Source organism: Columba livia, chromosome 3 (genome assembly GCF_036013475.1).
Source record: "Columba livia isolate bColLiv1 breed racing homer chromosome 3, bColLiv1.pat.W.v2, whole genome shotgun sequence".
NCBI lineage: Eukaryota > Metazoa > Chordata > Aves > Columbiformes > Columbidae > Columba > Columba livia.
In genome coordinates, this window is record NC_088604.1 from 108,638,967 (window position 1) to 108,655,091 (window position 16,125).

The 16,125-nt window shown below is 46.3% G+C and overlaps 1 protein-coding gene across 12 annotated transcripts in view; it reads right to left on the reverse strand.

Annotated features, from left to right (window-relative positions):
• Positions 1–16,125, reverse strand: part of LOC102089571 (sodium/calcium exchanger 1) — a 155,816-nt gene that overhangs the window by 74,923 nt on the left and 64,768 nt on the right. The window lies entirely within an intron of this gene.

Genomic DNA, 16,125 nt, shown 5'->3' on the forward strand with positions numbered 1-16,125 from the left:
ACAGGGTTCCTAGTGCTTTTTTTGTTGGAACCAGTTTCCCGTTTTGAAGTGAAATGTGACTTTATTGAAATGTGAGAATTCTGAATTCCACCCCCAAAACACACATGGCAATGATGTTCTGGGATAAAATAAGCTCATAGTCTGTTTTTATGTTCTCTTTCCCCTCCATACCATTTAACATCGTTTCACAATGGCTCAGTAACAGCATGCATGATACACTCCATTTCTCCCAGTATGGTGAACCAGAATTTTATGTATACGATTATTAAGAGAGCGGCTCCTCATGCTGAATGAGACACCAGACCTCTCTAGAGCAAAATACTCCCCTCTTGGCTTGTCATAAAGGGACTCACTGACATGAAGCTAGCTTAAATTTTTTTTGAAAACTTCACAAAATGAAGACATCTGGCTCCTCTAAAGTGGATCTAAAGCTGAAAGGCTACAGCACAAGGCAAGCAATGCAGCAGCCCTCATCATGTTCACTGAAGGGACTACCACTCATCTTGTTTCAGGACATATAGTGGACACATATCCTACTGTTTTATGTAAAACTTGGTTATGTTGTTCCTGGCCTCCTTAGGGATTCCCAAAGATGCTTTCAACCCTCCTCTGCTGATGGAGGTTGTCTGGATCTGCAGTGGTGGCATCACTTCATGGCCCTCCTGGAAAACTGAATCTGGCCCAGACCCTCCATAGAGAGTTTCAGTGCTTCAGCAGGCAGCAGTGATTTACAGCCCATAAGGAGATGCTTCTTTGCTCCTGGGTGGGTTGTTGGAGGGGAATTAGATCTGATTGTGTGTTGTGTGCACGTTTATTTGAGTTTCGGTGCACTGAGTGGGGCAGCTGCTCGTGGGACAGACAGCTGACAGACCCATGGGCAGTGTAGCTGTAAGCCCTGGACCTGCTAAGCCTCATTGGTTTGCTATCTGAGCAATAACAGGTCTTCAACATTTTGTCTTCCTCTCCTGCCCCCAGCCCACATGTGGCACAAAAATTTCAAACTTTTTTTTAGTATACAAAGTGGCTTTGTGCAGTAACCAGATTAAATTTGGAAAGAGAGTGAGCCACCAGCCAGAGGCATATGGCGTCAAGAGCAGGAAACTTGGGGATAACCATCTAAGAGCACTCTGTGCAGCACTGTCTCATGTATGGTTCAGATGGTTGCAGCCTGGTCCAGGCCTCACAAAAGGATGGCAAGGAAAGCCAGCGATCAATAGTTAAGAGAGGTTGCAGCTTTGAAAATAGCTCAGAACTGGAAAACAAGGAGAAAGAATAAATGGTCAATTTTCAAGAGAATGAGCTTACCAGTGGGGTGCCATACAGTTGCGTGGCAGGATATGCAGGGCTTTGTAAATTCTTTAACAGTCTGAGAAAAAAAGCCCACTACCCCCCCATATATGTATACATATGTACACACATACAAATATACATATATATATATGTATATGCATATTTGACTCAAGTTCAGAGAGAACTGTGAGAATCTTCAAAGGCACCCAAGAAGGGTGAGGGAGTGGAAAGATGAAATCTGAAGAAATTAATGCAAAGCAACACACACAGCAATGGTAAAAAAACCCAAACTACTCCTACACACCCTACATTGTAAATCAGCTGTACCTGCTCATGAAAGGACTTTGCAGCAGTCAGCCCAGTGAAGAACTCTGCTCTAACACCAAGAAAGTGAAAGAAACCGTTGGATATGCAAACAGTAGATTGAAATAAAACAGTACTAAACTAGGATGATGACATTCAGTAAATCTACAGCAAGAGCACATACACAGTTTCTGTCATTCCACTTCAGAAAGGGAGAACATCAAGTAACAGGGTGACAACTGATAAAGGGATGCAGAGATTTCCATAGTAAGCCAGTCTGCACACAGTGGATTTGTTTAGCTTAAAGATAAAGGAATACATAAAAGGTGTGCCTGACACTTCTCATTTATCCTTCCTTGACACCAGAACAAATGATCTCTTGGTAAAATGAAAAAGTAACTGATTTAAAAGAAACAAAAAGATTTTTATATTCTCACATAAAGCATGACAAATTGTGGCACTAACTGATGAGTTGAGGTCACAAGATTAGTGTGATTAAAGACAAAATCAGATATTTAAGTGGAAAATACAGTTACTTTAAATGTAAAAATTCTGAAAAAAAATAATAGAAAAAAGCATGCAAGTCCCTGTGTTTGTATGAGGAGGTGTCAACAATATGCTTTCTCCTTCAGTCCAGTTCAAAAAATCAGGAATAAAGAATAGGTCCAAAGGTGCTGGAGGAAGGCTTGTAGCACTAAAGTAGTAGCCCTGGAACTGGTGCTGCTCTCTCACTGCCACACTCTGTGTCCTGAGCCAGGTACATAGACAGGGAGATGCTGGCTTACAGCGGGGAGTCAGGGATGTGACAGCTCAGCACCAATTGCACTACTGCAATATCTTCTAATTCTTATGCCCACCTTTTCGTATGTTTGTTGGAGGGCCTGATGAAGGCTGAAGTCCAGTTGAGGTCTGGAAAACTCACCTGGCAGAGCAAATTCAGAATTGGGATGCACTTTTCTGTTCCTTTGGGAGGTACTGATCTAACTTGAATAGCCAACAGCATCACTTGTGCTAAGAAAAGCCTGAGGAATCCAGATGGTCATTGAAACATGCAAATGCATGCAAGTAAGTAAGATGAACAAAAAATATCTCTGTCTGCAGACAGAAAAAAGGGTTGAATTTACTCAATAAGGGGAGTAGTTTAATGCCCTTTTATCTGAACCATGTAAGATTCAGAATAGACCCCTGAGCAGGGCTTCCCCAATTTACCAGTAGACAGGATTTCATCCATCAACTGTTTTTATCCTACAGCAGCCTTATTTCCCTATCCTTCTTCCTATCTTGACTCCTCTCAACCTTGTGCTTCACAACTGAGTGCTTTGGTCGGAAAAGATGGGTTTGGAAATGAAATCACTGCAAGATGCAGAGCGTGAGCAGGCAGCCCAGGGTGTGCTTCCAGAGGTCATATCCTCCTGGCCTTTCCTATGGGAAAGTGCTGTCTAAACCTGCTCACATACTTCTCCAAGAGGTTCAGAGCCTGAAGCTGATCACCCAGCCACATGCCTGTGATGATTTTCACCAGCTGGGTTAGCCAGGAAGGATAACTTTGCTGCAGGGAGCAAAAGGCTTTTTCCTTTCTCCTTTCTGGGTCCCTGATGGTGTTGCTCAGAGTCAGAAAGTGACTGTTCATGGGAAAATGTGAGCAAAATGGCTGCTCCATGTCTGTGGTAGGGATACAGAAAGGGACAAGATCTCCCCATGGTGGGCTCAGCTTTCTGGTGGGAACAAAACTCCAGTTCCTGGCTGCTGTGAAGCACGATCCACAGACCAAGCCAAAGCAAACCATTGGCTATGGTGGTAAGATGTTTGCAGAGTGAAATAGCTTTATTTCTTAGCTTTACGTGCCCTTGGATACATCAATATTTTTCTCTTGTGCCACAGAAGCATCAACAGCCTGGGAGCTGCTCTAGGATGACAGGCAGGCATCACAGAAACAGCACGACCCTGGCAGGGTCCTGCTTGGCACCTAAGCTGGGCACAGGACTGAGTCTTTTGGTGCTAAGTGGGCTCTACCCACCAGGCCATGCTACCTCCTTGTTGCAAAGTCCCGGGTGTGCTCTCCAGCAAGAACAACAGTGACTGTGGCTGGTTTGGGAGTTCCTAGCCACAGAAACAAAACTGAGTTTTGTCTGGTGCTGAAAAAATGCAGCCAAGACCTGGAAAAGATGACGCCTGCAGCAGAAGAAGGGGTGCACAGAGGCTTGTTGGTCACTAGACTTGGCTACTAGCTCTCTATCAATGGTCCCACCTAGGGGAAAAAGACCCTAATGCTATTCCCAGCCCCTGCCCTGCCCTTGGCAACCCTGGTGTGCCATCATCTCCAGTTCTCTTCTGCTTGCTGTGGAGCAATGCAAAAAGATGGGTGACGTGTAAAAAACAGCCTTCTCCTGGGACTGCTTGAGCACACATGCCCACAGGAAATCTCCATTGCTATCTCCTTTCAGCCTCTTTATACTCAGAGAAGAGTGGAGTGATAGGATCTATGCATGGTTTTCAGCTGCTGCTTTGTTTTTGAAGGCAGCAAGGTTCACCAGATGGATGAGATCTGTGGTTGATCCAGCCCTCTGCGAGGTGGTTTGTTTGTGGGAGAACCAGCACAGTCACCCACCAGAGTTACACCATGACCCCATGGCCTGCAGCTGGTTTAGGGATCACCTCTCAGGCCATCCTGCCTTAGTGTAGTGAGTGCCACACACATGATGTGATGAAGACATTGTTCATCCTTACAAATAGCTTTGCTAACCATTTCTGAGCATGAAAGCCACAGTGTACGTTTTCTTCTGCTCATCCTTGCCATCCGCAGTTCCTGCAGGCAGGTGTGGGGCAGCTAGGCGGGACAGTGCCTCAGCTTCACCTGATAGAGCCTGGTGCTGCTCACAGTCATTCACCCCAGCAAAGGGCTTTTCAGCACTGCTGAAAACAAAATACTTATGCAAGACAGACCTGGAGGGGAAGGTGCGTGGCCCCCTGGTCCTACCAACCCACCACTCCTCCAGTACCAAAGCTCAGGCTCCCCAACACAGGTAGGTGATGTCTGGAGGGAGTGGAGAACGTGTACATTCTTTCTTTCTTCCCATTAGACTCTCTTCATCCTGTTTGCCATCAATAGGATTAAACTGTCTTTTAGATAATTTAAGATTGTGATTTTTTTTTCTGAAGGCACCTCATAGAAAATGTTGAGAGGTTTTCAGCCTCAAAGCAGCTGGCAAACACTACTGCAGAGGGTCTGGAAGGTTTTCCTTCCTTGCCCCCCATCAGGTTTGTTTCACCAAGGGGCAATGCAAAAGGCTCCAAGCCCCTTCACTCACTTTGCATCGCCATTTTGAGACAAACAGTCCCAATGGTATTGGACCAGCTTCATCATTGGCCACGCAAAGGGAATCATGCCTGACCAAGACCTGGTTCCACCACTGTACTGGCACAAGGACAACGGCTACAACATGTCCACATGTGAATTACTGGGGCCTGGGGAGGCCCCGTGGTCCCTGAGGATCCAAGATGAGAGACTGGGCATGGTTCATGGTAAAGGGAAACTCAGAGCTGGGACACCAGTGACAAGGAAGGCTTTGGGTTTTGCATGGACAGAGGAGGCACATAGACATCTATAAGAGAAGGTGAGCCACACAGTCATACATCTAAGAATGGGCAGAGACATCATAGCCACCAGTGGCTGCAGGGTTCTCCCCATCCCATAAAACCCTGCCAGAAAAGCAGGGAAAGGGGGGTGCTGCAGCTGACAGGAGGAAGGTGCCAGGGCTGAGAGTCCAAGACACCCATCTGAGCTGTACAGAAGTGCAGCTGGTTTTGTCTCTAGCACATCCCCAGCAATTGTCCCAAAGCTAGGGATCAGACATTTAAATATAAGGTATCTATCTTGATCCTTATACAAGCCCTCACCCTACACTGCAGTCCTTTGTGAAATAAAACAAACAATCACAAGACCCTTCCCTTTGAAGCAAGATCAGGAGCTATGGCTTTGCATCCCCAAGCACGTCAACACACATTGGACATGATCTCCCACAACCCCAGCTACTATTTCTGTCCCTGGGTTTCTGCAGTCTCTTCCAGCAATGCCAGTGTGGTGTCCAATTAACTCATCAGTCACAGCTCCAAGAGCTTTGCTGGGTGGAAACTCTCAACTACATAAATAATAAATAGGCAAATTAACATCTTGTCTCTGTTTCTCTGCTCCTTTCAATTGCAAATGCATCTGATGAAGACACCTTAGTATATACACACAAGTACAAACACACATGCACCGGCACACGGAGCAGCTAAGTGCCTGCAGTCCAGTTTGATTAATTCTGCATTTGGTGATGAGTTCAGTTTATGGCAAGGCTGTACACACAGCTAGAAAATAACACTGGCTTTAATTTTCATTAAATTGAAATAAAAAGACCTAATTTTCATTATTCTTGCTGCTCTCTCTCCACCTCACCGAAGAAAGGATCTGAGGTTAATCAGAAAAAAGGACTCTCCTTCACAGAGCTGGTGGGAGTTTGCAGCAGGGCTGTGTTGGTTATTTTCCATATTCCCCTAAGGCCCACGTAGGAACAGACATTTAGTCCAAACTATATTACTTGGTTAACAAGATTTACAAGCAGTTTGAGATAATGCAATCATTTCCAAAATGAAGGAAAGGCATTCTTTAAAAAGTAAAGCTCGGAGGAGGGAGCTGAGGGCTCATTCTCTCAAAATCCATTATGTGCAGCCTGGGTTTTGCATGTGTGAGTGTGTGTGTTGCTTTCAGTCTATGAAGAGTGAAATAAAGGCCAGCTCTGTATATTCACTGCTAGCCTTTATCTGCAGCATCATTTTTAATCATCATCTGGATTTTTTCCCTCCCTCTGCCTCCTATGAATCTTACACAAACAATGAAATCTAATCAGGCTGCCCAACCTCATTTTATCACCACTGCGTGCTGCTCCGTGCAGCCTTCACTTGTCAGCAGCGATACAAGAGCAGAGCACGTATCAACACAAACAGGAAAGCTCAGCTAATACAATAAGGCTCTCACAGATGGATGCCTGCTTTGCAGTGTGTCAGATCCCCAGAGATCATGCCTGCTCCTTATTCACCTGAAACTGTGCAGTAATGTGACTAGCTCTCTGAAATGATCAATGGTCATTGAATCATAGAAATCAGGGATGGGAAAACCAACTGCATCATACTGCTGTCCACCACCTCACCTAGGTATACACCCATGCATGTACACAGAAGCTCCCAGCTGCTGATGCAGGATATCTCCCTAAGGCTGAGTACAGCTGGGCTTTAAATTACTCTGGTGACTGGGTTTCCAGTGACTCCCTGGGATTCTGTGAGCTAACCAGGCAGACATCACTCACTGTACTGACAGTCTTTCCTCCTCAAATGACTAATTTTTACTTGGTCCATCATACTTGCTGTGCATCCTGCTGAGTCCCCTGCCAGAAAGCAACTTTGTCCCAGCTCCACCAAGCTCTGCACACTCAACATTTCCGCTCCTTCAGAAAAAGTGAATCCCTCAGGCTTTCTCTACCCCCATGTCCATGGTCCTCCTGGGGTCATGCACTGAGCTGTGCCTGGGTAGGCAGCTGAGGTTTCACTACAGAGGGATGAGGAGAAGCAAGTGGTCATGGTGCAAGCGGCAGGATGGCCAAGGCAAAGGAACTCCAGGACAGGTAAAGGACTGTGCTCAGCACTTGAGAGAATGCACTGAGGTGCAGCTGGAGGAGCAGAGGGAAGAGCAAGGGAGTGAATCTTGCTCCTTCCAAAAAAGGAAGGTCGCACATTAGAAATCCTGCATGGCTTTAAAGACAAACTACCTTCATGCACTTCATTTGCCAGGTTTCATGTGTGCTACAAGGTCTGGTAAGTGCACAGGCTGTTTAATATTAAATATACTATTTATTATTTACACAGCAAAAAGTGCATGCTAAGGAGCTCTCCAAGGCAGATGCACTGAGCCTGGCCCCAAAAAACCTCCCTTGCTCCTCCCAGCAAAGGCAATAGGAACAAACTCTTAAAACTTTGGGAATACATTCAATGGCAGCAGGGGTTTATGTAGGTCACAGCGGCGCAGCGAAGCCCAGGGCTATGGCCAAGCCAAGCCGCGCTGCCTTGGACCAGTGCAATGGCTGAGCCTCTTCCCCAACCTCCTCCTGCAAACCAGGTCTGCTCCTGCTATGGGTTGCCTCTTCATCTTCCCTCCTGATCTGCACCATAGGGGAGTTGTCCTGCCTTCGCTATTTTCTGATTTCTGACACGGTGATGGCAGCAAGAGGAACTATAAATTATTTCAAAATAGGACAATGCTGTGTATCAACAAAGAAAAGGTATGAGCAAGGCTAGATGTGGAGCTCAGCATTTCAGGGTGGGAGTGCTGGGGGACTGGCCTGCAAGGCTGCAGGGAGGGATTCTTGCTATAGACGGTGGGAAAAGCTTCAGATCTCTTTGGAAATCCCTCTCATTTCAAGTGGTTACACAATAGCACCAGGTTGTCAATTAAATACAAGAGCTGTTAAAGCTAAAAGTAACTGCAAAAACCTTAGACCATACCCCTGGGAAGGCTTCTTTGAGAAAAAAAAAAACGAAAACATATTTCTCTTAACTAGTTAATAGTTCAGACTCTGGCTAAATTTGTAGCAGCCTACAGTAAACTTGCAGATCAGCTAACATTGCTGTCTGCCCACCATCCTTGTGCCACTGCTGGGAGCATGGGACAGACCCTTCCTCTAGCATCAGCTTTCTCCTGGGGGAGTCTCAAACCCATCTCCACTGTGTCCAAAAGCACACTGATGCTCCAGGCCAGGCTGGCAGGCTGCCTCTGTCATACCTTTGAAAGTCCCAAGTGCTTTATTTTGAAGATGTTGATAGCAGGAGTCATCTTCCAAAGCAAAGAGTGGGCTCCTGGATCATGCCACCAGCAAGGCTTGCCTTCCAGTGTGCCACCGCAACAGAGACAGCTGTGACATAAATGATCACAATGGCTTTAAGGTGTTTTTGTGTCGATGTTTTCAAAGTACCTCACCACCTGCCTTCCAGACACAGAAGCCATATAGGAGGCATGACTTATAGAAAGCAGCTGCAATATTTTCTCCTTGCACAGAGCAGTTTCTGGCAACTTCTAAAGAGAAAAAAATCAGTAGCAACAGCCAGCACACACTGTAAGAGGCTTTCAGATGATAACCTTATCCTCACCACACCATGACAATCCAAAGTTTTACACTTTCCTATCAAAGCTTCTCCCATGTAGCTTCAATCAGACTCTTCTCCAGCACTTCAGTGCTTTTCATTCCTGCACAGACTTGTGTTTGTTCATGAGAAAATGAAAATCACAGCTTCAGAAAATATATGTAAAATCCTATTGGACCCAAACACCCTGCAGATCAGACAGAGACTGTGCCTCGTCATGACTAATGCACATGTGCTTAGCCCCAGAACAGAGACTGGGGAAAATTCCTTATCCAAACCCCACCATGCTGAAAATTTCTACATATATATGATGGAAGCCTATGCCGGTGGTTTGCACAATGCAGCTCAAAATCACTCACTGCTCGTTGGCATGGCTGTGTTGCACTGGACCAGCAGAAGCTACCTGATAAACTAAAGCAGCCCAGGAGTGCAAAGTGGTGGAAGAAGCAGCAGGCAAAGCACTGTAACTCATCAAACAATGTAAGATATCATAAGTAATAAGCAGCAGCACTCTGCAAAGTGGTTTATAAAGGGCTTGATGAGTAACTCAGTTGAGCCTCTGGATAACACACAAGACAAATAATTTCATTTCTGTCCTTATGCAGCAGCCCATTGCAGTGTGCAAGGAACCATCCCTGTTCCTCACATCTCAGAGACTTCAGATAAAAGGGTGAGAATAGCTGCTAAAACCAGGCAACACAAGGCAAATTTTTCACTTGCTCCTGAAAGAGATGAGTGATTCTTCATGCCTGATCTCTATAATTGGGGAGTACTCAATATGCACAGATGTGCAAAGCCCTAAATGGACACACAACAAAATGAAAGAAGCGGGTTGTGCTGGATGGTAGCTTTTCCCAAGTTCAAAACCAGATTTGGCCAGAGGCATTCACACATTATAAAGCTGCTCTGATTGCTGCCCCATGCAATACTGTTGAAATTCAGGGAACAAACTATCTGCAAGGGGGACCCACAGTGAGCCTGCATACCGTCATGTGCAAAAGCTACAAGCACCCACTTCTCTGAGCCTATATAGCTACCACCTTCAACACATCAGTCCTGCTTCATTGACAGAGCCTCCCAGGCTGTCTGCCCAGGGGGATCCTACTGCTTCAGCTTTCCTACTCTCGCAGGATTTTCCACCACGCTATCTCCATTCTGGCTTCTCATGAGGAGTCCTGAGTAACCTACTCTCGGCATACTTCAAATTGCCTGAATCATGCAGAGACATTGACAAGCCAACAGCAAACTTGCCTTGTTCTCCTGAGGATTTGGATTAGCACTTTTGAAGTGTTTCACCTACTTGCAACCAGGAAACTTCTGCTGCATATGCAGCATGCTTGTGCAGGACACATTACATCTCAGGCATGTGCTTTCTTGTGGTTTCATCTGCAAATGCTCAGCAAGGTTGGTGTGCCCAAAAGGCACTTGGGTGTTCACAGACCACTTGCACAGTTAGGCGAGTAGTGAGCTGTGTGCATTTAGCTGGGACTGACTGGCCTCTGGGACTTCAGCCCCAGTAGTCCTCTGCTTGCACAGACACAGCATATCATGAAGGTCCTGTCTGGGAAGAAGCAGATTCCTGCAGTCTGATCCAAGCACCTGGCCAAGAGACAGCCAAGAAGGAAGATGAACCCCTACTGGAAACAACATCTGCGGCTTGAGAGTCATACAGAGAGACAAAGCATTTGGAGTGTAGCCATCTCCAAATGTTGCTCATCAAAGCAACTTTAATTAACTAATTGCATTTGCAACAAAACATATAGGTATGTTGATCTTGCCAGGGGAGCCTGGGCATTCCTGGAGGGTGCTGAGTTGAGGACACACGTGCAGCTTATTCACTAGTGAAGCCCAGGCTCTGCTGCTCAGAGCCCCATGGATGCCCTTCTTCCCCCCTTGCGTGAGGGGTCAGCAAGCAGCTTCCGTCCCCAGGCATGGGCTCTGTCAGTGAGCTGAGCTGCCACGCAGAGGAGCCTGGGTCTGTGGGGGCAGCCAAGCACGAGCTAGCTTATCTCCACATTCCCTGCAAGGCAAGTCCTGCTAGATGTTATCAAGTGACAATGCACTTTTGGGCTCTTGCCAAGAAAGATGAGTTCATGTCAAATGGAAAGACATCAGCAGAAAATGTCTTAGAAATGCTTCAGATCATTGCCTTGCATTTCAGTCCACTGCGCCGAGGAAGAGCTGCCCTATCCACCCTCTGCTCTACATCCCTGAGTGCAGTGGCACCACTGCCACCACCTGAGAAAGCCCTCAGGCATGGGAACAACAAGTCCTAGTTCACCCAAAGAAGAGCCATTCCCCGAAACTCATTCATCTCTCACACAGTGCTCCGCTGCTCAACGTAGCACAGGTAACATCCTTCAACCCCGACAAGCTCACTCAGTTCATGCTCAGCAGCAGCAGGCAGGTTTTTGGCTGCAGATTTCCCCAGTAGCCCCAAAGTGGAGCTCTCTATACCATGACAGGCAGCCCAGCTGTTCCAGCACCTCTTGCTCTAGATAGTCCAGCATTACCCAGAGCTGGTTTTAAGCCTTAAAGTGTTGGTTTTCAAAGTGCCACAAAGAGCCATATAACCACACCCTGAAAATCACCAAGTGGCTAGAAGAGAAGGGTTTGTTATGACAAAGGAGAGAAGTGCTTGCAAGCTTCTGGGGTGCATGAGATTGTGACCAGCAGACCGAGGGAAGTTATCCTCCCCCTCTGCTCTGGTGAGGCAACATATGGAATACTGTGTCCAGTTCTGGGCTCCACAGTTTAAGAAAGATGAGTTACTGGAGAGAGTCCAGTGGAGCATGTTTCTTACGAGGAAAGACTGAGACAGCTGGGTCTGTTCAGTCTGGAGAAGAGAAGGCTGAGAGGGGACCTTATTTATAATTATAAATGTCTCAAGGGTGGGTGTCAAGAGGATGGGACCAGACTCTTTTCAGTGGTGCCCAATGACAGGATGAGGGGCAACAGGCATAGTCTGAAACACAAGAGGTTTCATCTAAACGTGAGGAGAAACTTCTTTACTTTGAGGTTGACACAGCACTGGACCAGGCTGCCCAGAGAGGTTGTGGAGTCTCCTTCTCTGGAGACATTCAAAACCTGCCTGGACACATTCCTGTTCAATCTGCTCGAGGTGAACCTGCTTTAGCATGTGAGTTGAACTAGATGGTCTCCAGAGGTCCATTCCAACCTCAACCATTGTGTGATTCTGTGATTCTGGTAAAACCAACCAACCAACCAAAAATTTAAAAACCTCCACAGCAATCAAAGAGCTGATGCTGTTTTCTTTTAAACCCTGGGCTGCCATTGCTCATGGCTGGTTGCAGTTAGGAGCTCCTGCAGCAGCTGTCTGTCTGTTTGCACTGGAATGTGATGTGAGGGAGATGACTGGGCAGAACTTGTGCTGTAGCTGACATTTCAAGTACACTTGGGTCAGCAAGGCTGGCTGGGTTTGAGACCAGGAGCACACTGAGCCATACCAGTCTGGCTTCCCAAAGCATGGCAAAATAACAGTGTAGTCCAGTCTTCCCTCCAAACTCATGACCATGAGACATCCGCACTTTGCTACCTTCATCTATCTGGTTCAAAACAAAGATCCACATCTCTGATGGTGAAGAACACAGTTCAAGCAGTTGCCTTTCACTTGAAAAGCCCAAAAGTATCTGGGCTAGTGTGTAAACTGTGCTTTTTCCCATTCTACAGCTGGTGACTTGTCAGTAAAGTGAGTGGAACAAACCCTTTCTGGCTGAAAGATGGTTTTCAAGAAGGCTGTGATGAGGGAGAGTGCTTCTATTCTGAGCCGTATCTCCCAAGGTCTCCAGCACATGGCTTCTTTCCCAAAACTTGCTTTAATTTCTCAGGAATGAACCTGGGGAGAGAGTGTTTATGCAGAGACCCCCTTTCTGGGAGACTGCTTCTTGGCACAATGACAGTGGGCTTTCAGTTTCAAGTTGCCCACAGGGGAGGCAGGGACACACAAGTATGCTGGAGCACCATGGGCTCTGCTGTTTGCTCAGGTAGGTACACCTAATCCTACACTATCAGGCATCAAATACGTCAGGCTCTCCAGTTCTCTTTATTTCATAATTTATTCCACCAGGCAAAGACATAGGCTGGGTGGTTCCAGTGTAACTGTTCTTCAAGGCAGGTTCAGAGACTACCCCATCTTGCACCAGCTGGGTAATAAACCAGGATAATAATGCATTGTGACAGAGCAATTAACAGAGGGAAAGGGAAGCAGAGCAAGGGAATGAGCATGAATGAGCACTGGTGTGAGTCACTGCATCTGAGGTGATTTATTTTCAATTTAACTTATTAAAACCACTCTGGGTACAGATTGCTTTTCCCCACTTTGTCTTCATTATTGCTCCACCTGCCTTGAGACTGGGCAACATTGGTGTTTTGACAGACTAATTGGAAGCCTGGCTAATTTCCCTGGTGCTTCCTCTGTGGCATGATGAAACCACTCCAGAGAGCTGCAGCAGCCATGCCAGACAAAGCCTTTGCTGCCGCTGAGACAGGTCTGTGTTGTAGGGCCCTGAAGTACAACTGTGTCCCCCACCCTTGAGGTCATTTCTATTTGCACTGGCATGCACAGGCCAAGCAAACATCAGGTCTCTCTCCAGATGTCCTGCCATCAGGATCAGGGTAAAGGAGGATACAGGTGGGCCCCTCTGACTTGCTGCTTCAGGTGTGGCACAGGGCCATGGAGAAATCAGGCTCCAGAAGAGACTTGTGCCCAACAAAGAAACTGCCCAACTGGGAGCAAATCCACACCATCCACCTGTAAGGCTTCACCCTGACCAAGAACTGGTGCTAGCATGGACCCAGGTCAGCAGGACTGCCTCTTCTCATCATGCAGATGAGTCCCAGGGCAGTTACTACAAGTGGATGTCTTGAGACATTACACCATGTAAGGCCAGAACTGATGTAGGACAGACTTTTCTTCCACTTAAGACCCCCATTTCAGTGCTGCAGAATAAACAAGCTTTTGCTACATTTCATAACCAGCACTCCTTCCAGCATGCAGGACCTCTTCAGAATAGGATATGGGATGCCCAATAAAACATTTCCCACCAGTCACAATCATACCCTGGTCTTCAGCATTTCCTTGAGTCATACTTAGCAGGCACCAGGGCTTGGTCTTTGGTGGAAGAAATTCAAGTCATAGATATTTTGCAGCACCGGAAGTTATGGTGATCAAAGACAGCTTTCCCATAGAAAATCAAGTTGCTTTGGAGAGGTGCATCTCAATCAGTCACCAGTGGAGAGTCTGACACCAGCCGTCATGGAATCTGTTTGTGTGGGAAGCAAAAAGCAAAGCACGGAGTTTCTCCCTCTTGTGCTGACGGAGACCACAAATATCTCCCTTGCAGGTGGCAAGCTGCCAATGACTCCCAAACATGCTGTGGTCTGGACCATGCTCAAGAAACTATCCTGTCACATTAATAGCTTCATCAGTAGTCAATCAGCTTTTTTTCTCTCCTGTCTCTAGGTCACCAAAGTGTTGAGGGCTGGTGCTTCTCCAAAGGAATTTATTTCCTTCCACAACAGTTTTGCACCCATCTCTTCTCCCTGACTTCCTCATATCTTACACTTCCCCAAGGGTTTGTGAGATTTAATCAGCCAGTTCGAAGGTGCTCATGGCCAGATCCAGCAGCATCTGCTATCCTGCATTTTGGACCCTAAACAGGACAGGCTGCAGCAAAACCAAATAAAAGGCACTGATTTCACAAGTCAAAGCCTTCTTTGAAACAATGGAAAAATACCTGCTTCCCATGCTAAACTAGGATTTGTGTATCTGTCTTCAGTGCCTTGCACAAGGAATTATGGCCACCTCATTGGCAGGATTTAGAGCTGCAGTCAGCTCAGAGAGATCTCGAGGCTGTATCTACTTTGTCACAGACATAGAGGTTTATCACATCCTGTCCCTTGAATATATATGTCCTTAAGTATATATAGACCCAAGGTATCTTTGGGCAGAACTCCGAGAATTGGGTGCATTAGGAAGAGTGTGACCAGCAGGTCAAGGGAGGTTATCCTCCCACTCTACTCTGCCCTGGTGAGGCAACATCTGGAGTACTGTGTCCAGTTCTGAGCTCTCCAGTATAAGAAGGACAAGCAATTGTTGGAGAGAGTCCAGTGGAGCATGTTTCTTATGAGGAAAGACTGAGACAGCTGGGTCTGTTCAGTCTGGAGAAGAGAAGGCTGAGAGGGGACCTTATTTATAATTATAAATGTCTCAAGGGTGGGTGTCAAGAGGATGGGACCAGACTCTTTTCAGTGGTGCCCAATGACAGGATGAGGGGCAACAGGCACAGCCTGAAACACAAGAGGTTTCATCTAAACGTGAGGAGAAACTTCTTTACTTTGAGGTTGACACAGCACTGGAACAGGCTGCCCAGAGAGGTTGTGGAGTCTCCTTCTCTGGAGACATTCAAAACCTGCCTGGACACATTCCTGTTCAATCTGCTCTGGTGAACCTGCTTTAGCATGTGGGTTGGACTAGATGATCTCCAGAGGTCCCTTCCAACCCCAACCATTCTGTGATTCTGTGATTCTATGATATGACTCATCCTGGCCTTTACCTGGGCAGTTAAACTTTCTGTCCAAGCACAGAAGAGTTGATAGCATAAGGCATGCTGGAGAACAGGCTTCCTCACTTGTGTAATGTACCAGTTTGGGTCTAATTTTCCCTTGGTACCAGCTTCTAATGTGACAATTATTTTAACCAGACATGTTCTTAGAGTGCTCCCCTTGCCCATGTGTGCTGGGTGCTATGCTTGCACACTGTGATTGTACATCTAAAATTATGGCAGCTGATAAACTGGAGGCAGAAAAGGAAGTTAGAGCTCAAGCAATAGCCTGCCAAGTTTCTAATAAAATTCAAAACACAGCAATATTTAAGAGCATACGTGAAGCCAGCATTTGTCTGTGTTTCAGTCTGCCTTGAAATCCCCTGAGCAATCAACCCATGTGGAAGAGGCTTAAGGAATGGAAAAATCAGTCACTTCTATTTCTCATGTCTTTTTTAGTCTGCAAAGTACAATATACAGTGGGAAAATGAGATCCAAAGCACTTACTCGGCAACAAAAGCAATTTTGCTTGTTTTCAGCTTGAGAAAACAAATGGTATCTCTTCCTAAAGCCTCTCATGACAGAAATCCATGGATGCTTGACCAATCACCTATCCTCAAATGCAAAAGTTTCTCAAAAGAATGCACTTGTTCACAAGCTCCCCACATGATCCTATATTTCCATTGTCCATGCGCACACATGTTTTGATCCAAGAGGCTTGTTCACAAGTTTAAGTAACAAAAAAACCACTTCTCCACCACCATTACAACTGTAGTTGTCACTATTCAGTGCTGCA